This window comes from Pollicipes pollicipes, unplaced genomic scaffold, assembly GCF_011947565.3.
Source record: "Pollicipes pollicipes isolate AB1234 unplaced genomic scaffold, Ppol_2.1 Scaffold_7261;HRSCAF=8764_pilon_pilon_pilon, whole genome shotgun sequence".
Taxonomy (NCBI): domain Eukaryota; kingdom Metazoa; phylum Arthropoda; class Thecostraca; order Pollicipedomorpha; family Pollicipedidae; genus Pollicipes; species Pollicipes pollicipes.
This window is the reverse complement of record NW_023597054.1, coordinates 1,880,035-1,893,918: the sequence shown is the minus strand read 5'-3', so window position 1 is coordinate 1,893,918 and position 13,884 is coordinate 1,880,035. Positions and strand designations below refer to the sequence as shown.

At 56.3% G+C, this 13,884-nt stretch overlaps 1 long non-coding RNA gene across 1 annotated transcript; it reads left to right on the top strand.

Moving 5' to 3' along the window:
* The first annotated feature begins 9,908 nt into the window (after positions 1 to 9,908).
* Positions 9,909 to 11,423, top strand: LOC119112539 (uncharacterized). The gene is made up of 3 exons (XR_005095733.1): positions 9,909 to 9,986; positions 11,020 to 11,198; positions 11,385 to 11,423. It is a non-coding gene; the product is annotated as an uncharacterized LOC119112539 (long non-coding RNA).
* Positions 11,424 to 13,884: the final 2,461 nt, after the last annotated feature.

Sequence of the window (13,884 nt, the reverse complement as noted above, 5' to 3'; positions counted from 1 at the left end):
GACCAATGTCAAACCAGCCTGCTTTCCTTTTCTAGGGCTCGCTGTACCGGGTAGTTTTTGGTGCTCATTTCAAATTTTTGATAACACGAACCGCACTACAAATCTTCCATAATATTGCTAATGGTCAGCATGGGCCACTGATCTGAAATGACTGAGGTCAATATTTTGCTATTTTTTAGCAAACTGCTAGCGTAACCTTTGTCGCTGATTCAAATGTAAAGATCGAAGAAGTCTGGTATGATTTCAGTCAGCATGACCTTCGAAAGGTCAATCTGGGCCACTGACCCCAAATGAGCATGTGACCTTTTGCTTAGGCCAGGCCTCCTTGTTCTGGGGCGCTTCGGAGACCAACTTGAATCTGACCTTGTTCGACCCTATTTGACCCGAGGACTGTGACTTAGAAACCTCAAATTTTGGCCTAGTGAGTTCACGTACAGTTTAACACACCCTGTGAATTTGGTGCATCTAACTGTATTTGTTCCTGAGATCTCAGAGGGTCAAATTAACCCCCACCCCAGCGAGGGTAACCAACCTGTCAGCCGGGGTGTGTTAAAGTCAGGCTACCGCGCGCCACTCGTGGGCATGGCCCGGTCACGTGGTATGGCGCAGCATCGGTTGAGGCTGTTGAATGCCGGCGCAGGCTAAAGCTCTGCGGTTGTCCGCCCCTGCGCATCTACACCCACCCCACCGGTGTCCAGTCTCCATCCGGAAGCCTTATTTTCATTTCTGTCCGAGAAGACCAATCGAAATAACATTGAGGCCAGGGCCAGGCACTTCACGAAAGTCTCCTCAAGAATGTGGGAAGCTGGCAAGAAAACGAAGAGGCCTGGGCTTGGCGCCTCCACCAAAGTCGTATCCAGCTGTCGGCGGCCGACGCTATCCGCAAGAAGACGGTTTCACAGCCACCAGCGGCGGCTGTGTAGACAACTGAGGAGGAGAAGAAGAAAATGGCAGGGAGAGAAATACTGCGGGCTCCGGAACAGAAGAAGAACCTGGACACTGAGGGTGCGTACGAGCCGTCGCCGCCGCCGGCATCCAGCTCGCCGCTCGCCGCCAGTCCGCCGCACGGGCTTATGGACTACGGTGAGTGTGTCTGATGATTCTGTGCCTTGTCGTGTGCCGGCCATCATCTTACGACGAATTGGGCGCCGTTATTTGTATATGCGCTTTGTGGGGCGTACGTGTATTAGCTGGTGATAAAGGTATTAAGTAAATGCATGCATTTACTTCAGGCAGTCATCCTTCTACGTCTCCGGCGTCCGCGGCGTCCGTGTAGCAGCGTAACCTACTGCTTTAATTTGTTGGTCTTGTGGCCTAGTTGGTCGCAAGACAATGACTGACTTACCGCTAGTTCGCAGGACTTCATTCCAGGGTCGTGGACGTGGACGAGGCGACTATAGGCTGCAAGGACGCTGGTCGTCGGAACGCTCCCCGCCCCGCGATCAGGCCCAGCGGGCCCGGTCTCGGGACCACCTCAGACGGGGCGGCGCGCTGTGTAGGAACAACCATGTCGCGGTTCGCGCCTTCACGGTGGGTGAGGACCGGACGCTGGACCTGACTTTGGGGCGACACCGGATTGTTTGGCGGTGGATACGCCGGGCGGGTAGCGTGGGCGACGGCCTCCGAGGCGACGCAGGCCGGAACTGGGGCCGGCTGCTCGATGCCGCGGTAAGGCTGAGGACGGACCGGGACTGGCCGCCTTCGCTGTCATGAGCGTGGGTGGGCCGGCCCTGTCCCGGAGAACGAACCAGCAGGCGCGGCAGCTGCTGCTCCTGCGCAGACAGAACCCGGCTCTAGTGGAGCCCTTGTAGGACGCCCTGCTGCCCGCGTTGTCAGCGGACATGAAACTACCTCCGCATGCTGACGCGTATAACTACCGGTGTCTGCCCGGTCATCATGAGCGTCGAGCCGGGGCTAGACCTGTGGGAGGAGGGGCTGGCTGCCTTCCGCAAGCCGCCTGCCGCCGTGCCAGGCAACACCTAGCCAACCTAACGCAGCAAATTAGAATGGCTCTCCAGCAGGCAGGCCACCGGTTGCATGCTGTGTGCCGCTATTGCTTGTCTTTGGCTGTTTTGGCTGTTTCTGTATTGACTTGTTTGTTAAGCCTGCCCATGTTCCCACAGAGCCGGCTGCCGAAGAACGACCACCGCTGCCCAGCCTGTGTCTCCCCGACGACTACTCGCCTATGGAGTACGGTAAGCATGCCCGATGATACTATTTCTTTCGATGTTTTAACCACCTCTGGTAGCAGTACATTGACTTACTATTGTGTGTAAAATCACAATTCTACGGCAGACTGTGTGTAAACACACAGTGTGTGACGGCAGACTGGATGTAAATGTGCTTCTGCCGCAGCTGGCATATCCGTGTGCTTACCCGGGCCGTAGCAAACTGATCATTCTGTGTTGCAGCGTGCAAGCCGCGACAGGGCCGGCCTCGCAGCGCCGCCTCGAATCGCCAGAGATACGCGTGCCGCCTGCCGCCGTGCCGCGGCGCCACCTACGCCAACCTTACGCGGCACATCAGGATGGTACACCAGCGGGTAAGCGACGGATTGCATGCTGTGTGCGGTTGTTGTTCGCCCTCACTCGCTTGTGCGTGTATCTCCCGGTGATGCGTCATGCATGTCCACAGCAGTGCCGTCTGCCTTATCTTTTCAACTGTCGACTTGTGTTTCAGCTTGCCGCACGCGCGCCGGAGGAGGCAAAGCGTCTCCGAGCCGCCGAGGCCGACTGCCCTCCAGCAGCGGCCAAGCGCACCCGGCCACGCTGGCGCTGCCCGTTCGGCGCCAGTGACGGGCAGCACCAGTGCCCGGCGGTGGTCATCAACCTAACACGACACCTGCGGGTGCACTTGCCGGCAGGCAGCCAGGAGGTGCGTACCATCGCCATTGTTTCTGTCATCGTTGGGACGTACGTTTCACTGTCTCAACACCGCGTGTAGTCGACTATTCGGCGTGTTCGGTGTGGCATCGTGAACCGTCCGTCCACAGTTCCAACAAGCGTACGGCAGTGCGGAGCGAATGGACCCCATGGTATCGGCGAAGCCTGAACAGGCCATCTCGGACCGCTTCGCGATGTTCCTGCGTGGGGTCCGGGGTGGCTTCTGCAACGCAACAAAAGTGCAGCGCCACATGCGGGCGGTAAGTGCCACCGATGCCGGTCTGCTTTTCATCTGCTTGCTGCCATCTGTTGTCACTCGTGTTTTGCGTGTCATCTTGTGTTAGCTTCGTCCGCCTTATCCGCCCCATGCAGCGGGGCTCAGAGTTGTGCTGGCGGCCAGCTGTCGTGTCACGGCGGTGCGTAACGCAGCCTCGTTTGCAGCTCCATCTCCTGCTGCCAGAGCTGCTCCCAGGCCGCCGTGCGGACCAAATGGCGATGCCGAACATCATGGCGGCCCTCTCCGGCCCCCAGCTGGCCATGGAGGGGCCCGACGGCTGGCTGCAAGCACAACAGCGGGCCCGCAAGATGACAGCCGGCACGCTAAAATCTTCGATCCGCTGCTTGTCCCAGCTTATCACCTACTGCGCAATAGACAGCGAAAAATCTTGGTCTGCAGGCGTGGCTGCCGCGCATTCCGGTAAGTGCCATCAACAGGTGATGTGTCGATTGTGCGCTCTGTCACGTTATCGTCACCGTTTGCTAATGACACGCAATTCACAGGCCATGCAGGAGCGGCTGACGGCATGGCAGCGCTCGATGAAACGTCACGATTGGGAGCAGCGCCGGCACCACGGAGCCCAGGCGGCACGCTTCGTCGACGTGCAAGTCCAGCAGCGCTTCCTGAGCGTAAGAGACTGTCTGCCGTTATGCGGTTGGGAGTAATGTTCATGTATGGCGCTTGTCTCGTGATATATGTGTCAGTACCGTCCGTGTCCCGTCTTAGCCCAGCTGCTGTCATTGTTCGGTCCGCATTGTGCTTGCGTGGTCGTGGCTGGATGACATCGTGTCAGTCTTGCATTTCATCAGCCGTCTTTTGACTGACAGTCCGAGTACGTCACCGCTCTGGCGGAGTGCCCGCCGGTCGGCGAGTTCCCGCCACTGCCGGCCGAGGCCCGCCAAGCGCGTGACGATCTGATGACAGTGCTCATGGTCCTCTGCGCCGGCCGGCCCAGCCACGTCACTGGCATCGCCGCCTCTTCGGTGCCCGAGGCCAGGGTGAGCAGGCTGGCTGGCCGACTGTCTGACTGACTGTTGCGCGCCACTTGTTTTGCGTCGATCTGTCTACTGTCTGCCGTGTCTGTTGCTGAAATGATGGTTTGAACGGAACATCATGCGTGCCTGCAGATCGTCCGTCTCGATGGCCAGCTGCGCCGGCTCACCAAAAACTACAAGTTCAAAACGGCGGCCAGCGCTACCCTAGAGGTGGCCGTCAGCCCCAAGTTGTGGCGCCGGCTGCTGCACCACATCTCGGCGGAGTGACCGGTGCTGCTGACGCCGAACACTGCCAGCAGCGACAGGGTATGCACAGACAACGGGCAGCAGACGCCGGACCGATTACAGTGTTGTCAGGGTCAACCAGGTGCGCTTTGCACCCTCACCTGTGTGATCAAGCTATTTGTTTTTTTCACAGCTCTTGATCGGCACGGGCGGCGGCCCGATGTCCAGCAGTAGCGCCGCCAAGGCGTTCAAGGCGGCATGGCGGCGGGCCCTGCCGGACGGGGACGTCCCGACCTTACCGCCAGCGGCGTACACTACGGCACCGTCGTGAGTACGGCGGCGGCAGAGCCGGAGGCGCAGGGGTAGGTCCACACCTGCCAGCCTCTACTCTTCACGCCTCACCCGGTGTGTCACCCCAAGGTAGCCAACATGGCCAGTGTCGGTGTGTACCCCGATGTGTCAATGTAGCCACCACATGCAGCCGTTCGTCATTATCAGCGATACTTGAACGAAACGCCGCGCTTTACGAGCTGACATATGTCTGGAGCCGAATGCAAATGTGTCTGTTGCAGGGACATGGCCGCGGCAATGGCCCACTCTGTGGCCACCGCTCGTCGCGTGTACGTCTTTGACGTCACGCGTAAAACGTCCCGTCTCGCCGGCATGGTTCGAGCGGCAGCGGCTGCGTGCCGCCGGCCAGTCAAGTAGCACCGGCTCCAGCCCCCAGTCGACGCGTGTCCCGGCGGCGACGACGTCGGCAGAGCACCAGTCAGCAGCAGCAGCAGCAGCAGCAGCAGCGACGAGGACGACCTGCCGGCCGACGGCGGCTCCATTGTGCCGCCCTCCGAGGCGGCCCTGCCGGTGGGGTGGCAGGAAGACGTGGTCGGCCTTATGCCTGCCCGTCTCGCTGCTCAAAGTCAAACTTCGAAGGCATTTGTTTAAGGCCGTAATTTAACCACGTTCGTGTACGGTGCCTGTTTTGTGACGTGTACACGTAAATTGCATGCAAGTACGACTGATGTGTCGTTATATCCTGTGTTCAAGTAAAGTACTCATTGGTTGTACGCTGCTGGCGGCTGTGTTTGGTACCTGCCTGTTTCAAGAGCACGCTTATTTGCTCACAGACGCACGGGAAGAACGTGTGCTTAAAGAGGGAGAAAAAGAGAAAGAAGAACGTTTGAAGTGACGACCCGCTGCCGCCGTCGCCCAGCCCGCCTCTGGCTGCAAACCCGCCGCACGGACTCCTGGAGTGCGGTAGGTGTATGATGATTCTATCTTGTTATGTGACGGCCGTTCTGTTGACATTACATGAGCGCTGTTCTGTATGCGTTTCTAATATCGCGTGTTTATTAAGGAATGCGAGGTGATTCTGACATAAAAGGCATTCAATTGTTTTTCGCCGCAACGAGTCGCTGTTTAAGATATAGCTGCTCGGGTACGGATATGGCTGCATCGCCAGAGCGAGATGAGGCTGGTGGCCGGCTGTCGTGTACTTGCAGTGCGTAATGCAGCCTCTGTTTGCAGATCGGTCTCCTGCTGCTGGCGCTGCTGCAAGGCCGCAGGACTGAGCACATCATAATGCCTCACATTATGACAGCCCTCGCCGGTCCCCGGCTGGCCATGGGGGAGGCCAACGGCTGACTCCAGAGGCAGCAACGAGCTCACGCCATGACCGCCGGGACGCTTAAATCTGTCATCCGGTGCCTGTCTCAGTTGATTGCCTATGTGGCCATCGGCAGCAACAACCTGGGGGTCCAGGCGTGGCTGCCGCGCATGCCGGTAAGTGCTCTCCACAGCTGGCGTGCCGATTGTGCCGGCTGTCGCACCACCGTCACCGTTCGCTTATGACATGCAATGCCCAGGCCATGGTGGAGCGGCTGGCAGCCTGGCAGCGGCCACTGCAGCGTGCTGACTCTGAGCGACGACGCCACTGTGCTGACTCGGCCGGCAGGGGCTTGGAGAAGAGGAAAAAGAAGCAACACAAGGAGAAGAAGCAGAAGCACCAGAAGAAGGAGAAGGCGGCGTTGACCCTTTACGAGCTGCAGTGGCCGCCCAGCTCGTCTCCGTCTTCAGCCCGCCTCCCAGGCCTATGGACTGCGGTAAGTGTATCACAATTATGTCTCTTGTTTCGTGCCGCATATTCTCCGACGACAGCTTTTGCACACCTCTTTCTGTGTGCGTTGGCCCCAGTTGTTGTCAACATCAAAGGCATTCATTTAAGCCCGTCATTCATCCTCGCTCGTTTGCGGCGCTTGGTTTTTGGTGTTTATGGTTGGAGTGCATGCCTGTCTCACTGATGTCGCATTATGTCATGTTTTCCTGTTGAGTAGTTATCGGTTGTTCTTGGTTTGGGTGTTTTGTTCTGTATTGACGTGTTTGTTAAGCCTGCCCATGTTCCCACGGAGCCGGCTGCCGAAGAACGGCCACCGCTGCCCAGCCTGTGTCTCCCCGACGACTACTCGCCTATGCAGTACGGTAAGCATGCCTGATGATGCTATTTCTTTCCAAATTTTAACCGTCTCTGGTAGCAGTACATTGACTTACTATTGTGTGTATGCTCATTGTGGCATGCGTATTGTACGCTGTGGGTGCATTACACAAGTGGAATGTTGTTAAAAAAGGAAGGGGTCGTTTGATGCGCTGCTGTTTTCATGTGCTACAGTCATTGCCCTTAAAGTAGTTGCTCCATGTTTTCGATGTTTATTCCGTTTTCCGGTATGCGACTAGTCAGCCTTTCATTCTGCCAAGACCTCCGATGGCCGACACTTATGGCACATGTGATATGTTTTCATCTAAAGCGGTTACTGCTCATTCATTGCTGGCTGGTATGCTTTTTTTAGTTGCTTCATAAGCGTGCCTATTTGCTCACAGAGCCGGCTGCTGACGAACAGCCGCCGCCGTCCACCTGGTTGCCCCCGTGTTTGACGACTCTTCCATTGAGCACGGCAAGCGTGTTCAATGGCGTCATTACTTTAGGTTTGTCCTAGCCGGCTACTTGAGATGCAGCTGTTGTTGTCATTGTATATGCATGTTCTTTGATTACGTATCTCGTATTTTGTGTATGCGATAGACTGTCAGCAAAGGTGTCATCAATACGAAACTTTCGATTCATTACACTGTGGGTGTCGTCTGTTCTGATCAGTTGCCTGCAGTGTGACGCTTTCTTTGTCCACTATGTTTATTTCCCGTTTTTGTATGTGACTACTCAGCCCTTAATTCTGCCAACAGAGGGAGCTCTGGCCGACAGCCAGGCGCCACCGGCGGCGGACGCCGACCCCGACTGGGCGCCGTCCTCGTCCCCCTCGTCGGCATCGATATCACCAGCACCAGAGGAGAAGGAGGCCTCGGAAGAGGGTGACCGGCCCGGTATGTCACCAGTTGTCCTCTCTGTGTGTGGCGGCAGACTGGATGTAAATGTGCTTCTGCCGCAGCTGGCATACCCGTGTGCTTCATTCTGTGTTGCAGCGTGCAAGCCGCGGCAGGGCCGGCCTCGCAGCGGCGCTGGGAAGCGCCACAGGCACCCGTGCCGCCTGCCGCCGTGCCGCGGCACCACGTAAGCCAACCTTGCGCGGCACATCAGGATGGTGCACCCGCGGGTAGGCAACGAAGTGCATGCTGTGTGCGGTTGTGTTTTGTCTTCACTCGCTTGCGCGTGTTTCTGCCGTCGATGAGTCACGCATGCCCACAGCTGTGCTGTCGGTCTTATCTTTTGAGCTGTCGACTTGTGTTTCAGCTTGCCGCACGTGCGCCGGAGGAGGCAAAGCGTCTCCGAGCCGCCGAGGCTGACTGCCCTCCAGCAGCGGTCTGTCTGTGTCTGTTTGTGTTTCAGCTTGCCGCACGCGTGGTAGAGCGGGCTAAACGCCCGCGAGCCGCCGAAGCTCATTGCCCTCCGCCAGCGCCCAAGTGCACCCAGGCCCGCTGGCGCTGCCCGCTCGGTGCCACCGACGGGCGGCACCCGTGCCCGGCGGTTGTGGTGAATATATCACGACACGTTCGGGGGCACTTCCCTGCAGGCAGTCATGAGGTAGGTACCAGCGCCATTGTCTCTGGCATTGTTTGGACGTGTGTTTCACTGCCTCAACATCGCGTGTTGTCGGCTTTTCGGCGTGTTCGGTGTGGCATCGTGAACCGTCTGTCCACAGTTCCAACAAGCGTACGGCAGTGCGGAGCGAGCTGACCCCACGTCATCGAGCAAGCCCGAAAAGCCGCTGGTTGGACTGGAGGCCACCTCGGACCAGTTCGTTACATTCCTGCGTGAAGTCTGGGTTGGTTTTTGCAACCCGACGAAGGTGCAGCGGCACATGCGGGCGGCAAGTGCCACCGATGCCGGTCTGCTTCCCATCTGCTTGCTGTCATCTGTTGTCACTCGTGTTTCGCGCGTCATCTTGTGTTATTTTCGTTCGCGTTGTCCGTCGCATGCAGCGGGGTTCAGAATTGTGCTGGCGGCGAGCTGTCATATACTTGCATTGCCTAATGCAGGTTTATTGGCAGCTCCGTCTCCTGCTGCCACAGCTGCTGCCAGGCGGCCGTGCGGAGCAGCTAATGATGTCTCACATCATGGCGGCCCTCGTCAGCCCCCAGCTGACCTTGGAGGGGCCCGTAGAGAGGAGCTGATACGGTCAAACTAGTTTGAATACCAACGGGCGATTTTACGCGCGCTCATAGGCTAAAGGGCGCGAATACAGACTATGCCGGCTGTGCAGGGCACGTTGCGTCAAGTCGACATAAATTAGAACGCGTCTTAAAGCAATCCGACACATTACGATGGACGCCTTAAAACCCGGTCCTTGTCGGCTAACGAGGATAAGTTTAGCAGGATTTCTAGCGTCGCAGCCATGATTGACATGCTTGCAGTGCACATCTAACTGGGAATTCAAATACGCGAAAAATACGTGTACATACAAATGAGTTTAATTTAACAGGCATCACGCATAACACATCATTTACTTCCGCAGGCGCTTCCAAGTACACAGGCGTCTCGCATCACACATCACGTTTACCTGCAAACGACTTCAATTAAACAGACATCGTGGATCAAGCGTCCCGCCAAGCGATACATGAAAGCGAACTTAAGCCAGGATGCATAACACATCAAGACACTAGTCACATTCACCTAATCGTTTATGAGTCCTGAACTTAAGGACTGGTCGCCAACTTCTCATAAAATAGATTCACCGTTTTTCCTCTCTACATGATCTCGTGCTTTGGGAGTAATGTTCATGTATGACGCTTGTCTTGTGATTCATGTGTCAGTACCGTCCGTGTCCCGTCTTAGCCCAGCTGCCGTCATTGTTCGGTGCGCATTGTGCTGGCGTGTTCGGTGTTGGATGACATCGTGTCAGTCTTGCATTTCATCAGCCGTCTTTTAACCGACAGTCCGAGTACGTCACCGCTCTGGCGGAGTGCCTGCCGGTCGGCGAGTTCCTGCCACTGCCGGCCGAGGCCCGCCAAGCGCGTGACGATCTGATGACAGTGCTCATGGTCCTCTGCGCCGGCCGGCCCAACCACGTCACTGGCATCGCCGCCTCTTCGGTGCCCGAGGCCAGGGTGAGCAGGCTGGCTGACTGACTTGACTGACTCAGCCTGATTGAAGGGTGACGTTCAGAGGTCAGGACTTGTTGACGGACGCTAGCTCTTTTTCTGTTGAATGTTTTGATTATTGTAAGTTAAAAATCGGCCTTTAATTTTTTGGGTAATATGGTCTTCCCTGTCGTTTTGCCCCGCGCTTGACCTTGAAGGATGACCTTGAGAGGTAGGAATTTTTGACTGACGCTAGCTCTTTTTGTGATGAAGATTCTGACTCGAACACATACTCACAGACTCGAACTCAGTTAGTGGCCTACACCGGGGAGTTCAGTTGAAATCGCCGGCCGCGACAGGGTCCGGTACCTGCCAGTCATACAAGCGATTTCAGACAGCAAAACGAAGGTGATGCAGGTGAGTTTGTGGACTAGGGCACATCTCAATTGGTGCTTGGGAGTTGCCATGTCACCTACGCCACCTTTTTTCCTCTCTCCTCTCCCTATTCCTACCTTTCCGCCTACTTCCCTTAATCCTTGAGTTGCTCCCCCCCCCCCGCCGAACCCTCCGAATGCGCACCAGCCTGCACCGAGTGCACCGAACACGAGAGGTGAGCATTTCCAGCGGACGGAAGGTGCGGTGCCGCATTATCGGACCATGGGTGTGACACTGCCTCCTTAGGTAGACGTGGTCACAGGTGTAACACTGCCTCCTTAGGCAGTCAAGGTCGGAGGTGTAACACTGCCTCCTTAGACAGACAAGGTCGGAGGTGTAACACTGCCCCCTCAGGCAGTCAAGATCAGTAGTGTAACACTGCCTTCTCAGGCAGCTAAAGCGCAAAGAAGTTCTTAGAAGACTCGGATGTAAAAGAAGAAGGGGAAGGGGCTACCAAACAAGTTAATAGAAAACCAAGGAAGAGAACAGAACGAGAAGATGATACTAGTCTGTCCATGGCCCAGCCCTCTCAGGGAGAAGGTGTCACATCGCCTTCCCGTGCAGAATGAGTGCTGCTGTTTCTGCAGGAAGAGGGTGTGTCGGTCCCTTTGCTGACATAGGGTGATGCACAGCGTTCTTTACATCTATGCTGCAAAGCTTGATATCGCTTTTATTCTGCCCACAGGCATGTGCAAAGTCGAACAGGGCCAAAGCACTCTGCGAGGTGCCAAAGGTGGCGGGCGTGCCGCGCTGAAAGAAAGAGGGTGCTGAAAGGCTTGCACCAAAAAAGGCGCGAAGACCAGCGGCGGCGCCGCCAGCTGTCACCGTCGCTGGTCCTTCATCTGTCCAGCAGCGGCGATGACGGTAAGCAACGGTATGTGTTGTATATCGAATGCGCAGCTCTTTGTACTTGAGACATCCAGAAACTGTCTATACCAGCTCTGCATCGTCGTGCTCCATGGGCTACGCAGCTCAGTTGCGTGTCCTTCTGTCGTGAGCTGTGTTCATATCACGCAAAGATGCAATGCAATATGTGCCGTTATGTTTCAGAGCCGATGCCTGCCTTGGTGGAGATGGCATCGCCGCCGCCAGCTCCAACGTCGCCGCCAGCTCCAGCGCCGCCACCATCACCGCCTTTACCGCCACCATCGCCGCCCACAGCGTCTACTGGTCCGTGCTGGGTGCGGGTGGCGCGTTGGGTGCCGCCACCGTACTCGGCGGTTTGAAGTTTTTGAAAGCAACGAAACAGGAGAAAATAAGAAGGAAAAACCTAGGCTGTTTCAGCACAATGTGACTGACATGGACTGATTTGAAGCGAGCGTGCACGAGAGGCTGCATGACATTGGACTGACCAGGTGTGGAAACAGCACGGCGATGTAGAGCTGCTATAGACAGTTTCTGGATTTCACAAGTACAGAGAGCTGTCTATCTGGTCTGGTCTGGTCTGGCCCGTCTGGTCTGGTCTGGTCTGGTCTGGTCTGGTCTGGCCCTCGTGCCTCTTCTGCCGCAAGTGTCGAAGAAGGCTCTTCTTTTCAGCGCGTCGTGCCCGCCGCCTCTGGCGCCGCGCCTCACTCAGCGCCTTTGCCTTTTTCGACATTGTCCAAGCCTCTGGGAAGAATAAAGGTAATGTTAGGCTTGGCAGCTCAGACGTAATGAACGCTGCGCAACACCCTATGCCAGCAAAGGGACCGACACACCTCTTCCTGCAGGAACAGCTGTTCACATTCTGCCTGGGAAGGCGATGTTACACCTGCCTGAGAAGGCTGGGCCATGGACAGATTGGTAGCATCTTCTCGTTCCCTTACTTACTAAGATACCGTTTGTGTGCGAGTCACTTGGGCGGGAGATGTACACCGCACCCTTCGCCGACGCCATGGCACACATGCTATTATATATTCAAACCATAGCCATAAGTTGAATCGTTTAATTCCGGTGATACGATTGAACGTTTTCCATTTATCTGCTTTTACATTTCGTGGCACTAGTCGTGTGTCGTTTTGCGTGGGATATATGACGCGATTTCTCGTGTTTCGGTGTAGTTTTGCGTCCGATTTCTTAAACAGCGAGTCGCCTGGTCTGTGTTTGCTACAGCATCTAGTGTGCGAGACAGATGGTGATGATGCGTAACAGAGACTGTTCCGCCTGAGATGGAAGGGGCGCTGTTAGTGCCTTTGCTATCCTGCTTCGGTTCTTTTCATGGAGAGTTGTTCCGTGTGCTCTTCGGCTTTGCTGGTCGTTTGGTGGTCGTCCTCGCTTGCATATGTCCTCCATACGTTTTCTCTGTCTCATTATCTGAACACGATGTTGCGTAGTTTTCGTTTCGCGCTTGTTCATCATGGGCGTGAAGCATGAACACGGCAAGGCGGATTTGTCCCGCCCTGTCACGGGGTCGGTGCCGGCCGCTGATGTTGACTTGCTGTCACACGTGATGGGCGATCCTCTGACCATGTCCCCTCTGTTTTCTCCTGCGGATGCTTCTGCGCCTGTTCGTCACCAGCCGACGGAACGTCTGCCGGACGGCCGGCTGTCTCTCCCGCCAGCCATCGCGCGTCCCCTTATCAACTGCCTTGAATTCATTCTCCGCGCTCGTGGTTAGTGCTCGTTGGTGTAATATGTGGACGAGAGAGCCGCGTTCACAAAAACTGACGTCCGGCGGTCGGAGCAGACTCAAACCATCATAGTCTATGTGAATGTCAGTCACCCTGCAGGTCTGATGAAAGGCTCGTTGGTGACCACGACAAACCTGTACACGGCTATCGCAAGCATCACTGAGTGTTCGGTGGTATGTTAAGGTCACTTCGCATACATGGGGTTCTTCACCTGGCTATATACTAATTTTCCGCGTTCTTCCGAGTCGTTGCCGATTTTGCGCTTCTGAAGACTACGAAGTTCTATGGTGAGGCCGTCACTGTTGCCTGTGCAGTACCACAGCAACGCGAGCAACGTCATTATGTCAACTTCCACCATGTGAGTGGGGACTGGGTCTGACTGCCTGGCAACGTCAACGTGTTGGTCTCGGCAGCAGGAACTGGAATTCAGAAGGCATGATCTGCCAGGACAACGATTTATATTTTAATTATTGGCATGAGCGAGTTGTCCCCGCTCAAGCGATGCACGGTGGGATAGCTAATACGCTCACTGCGCACGGGACGTTTCGTGTAACAATATGCAACGGCTGTGTCGTCATGTAAAAGAACGTACGCGTTCAGGGTAAATCACTAGTTCCGTTCAGAGTAAATCATTAGGAGACCGGCCACCGGGTGGCCGGTCTCTCCCTCACAGGAGAGACCGGCCTCTCCAGGCCCTCTCCAGACAGAGACCGGCTGTTCCAGTCCCAGTGATGGCATCACGTTGCGGCGGACAGGCGTTGCCGTCCACAAACGTTGACTCCCATTGGCCGGTGGCTTGACGTGCCGGAGGCGAACACGCAGTGGGCTGGAGCGGGCGGGGCCCCCTGGCTGGGAACTCCGTTCCCTGGTGGGGACCGTCTGCCGATCTGATGTCTGATGATCTGATGACGCTCCTGGTGGTGCTGTGCGACGGCCGGCCC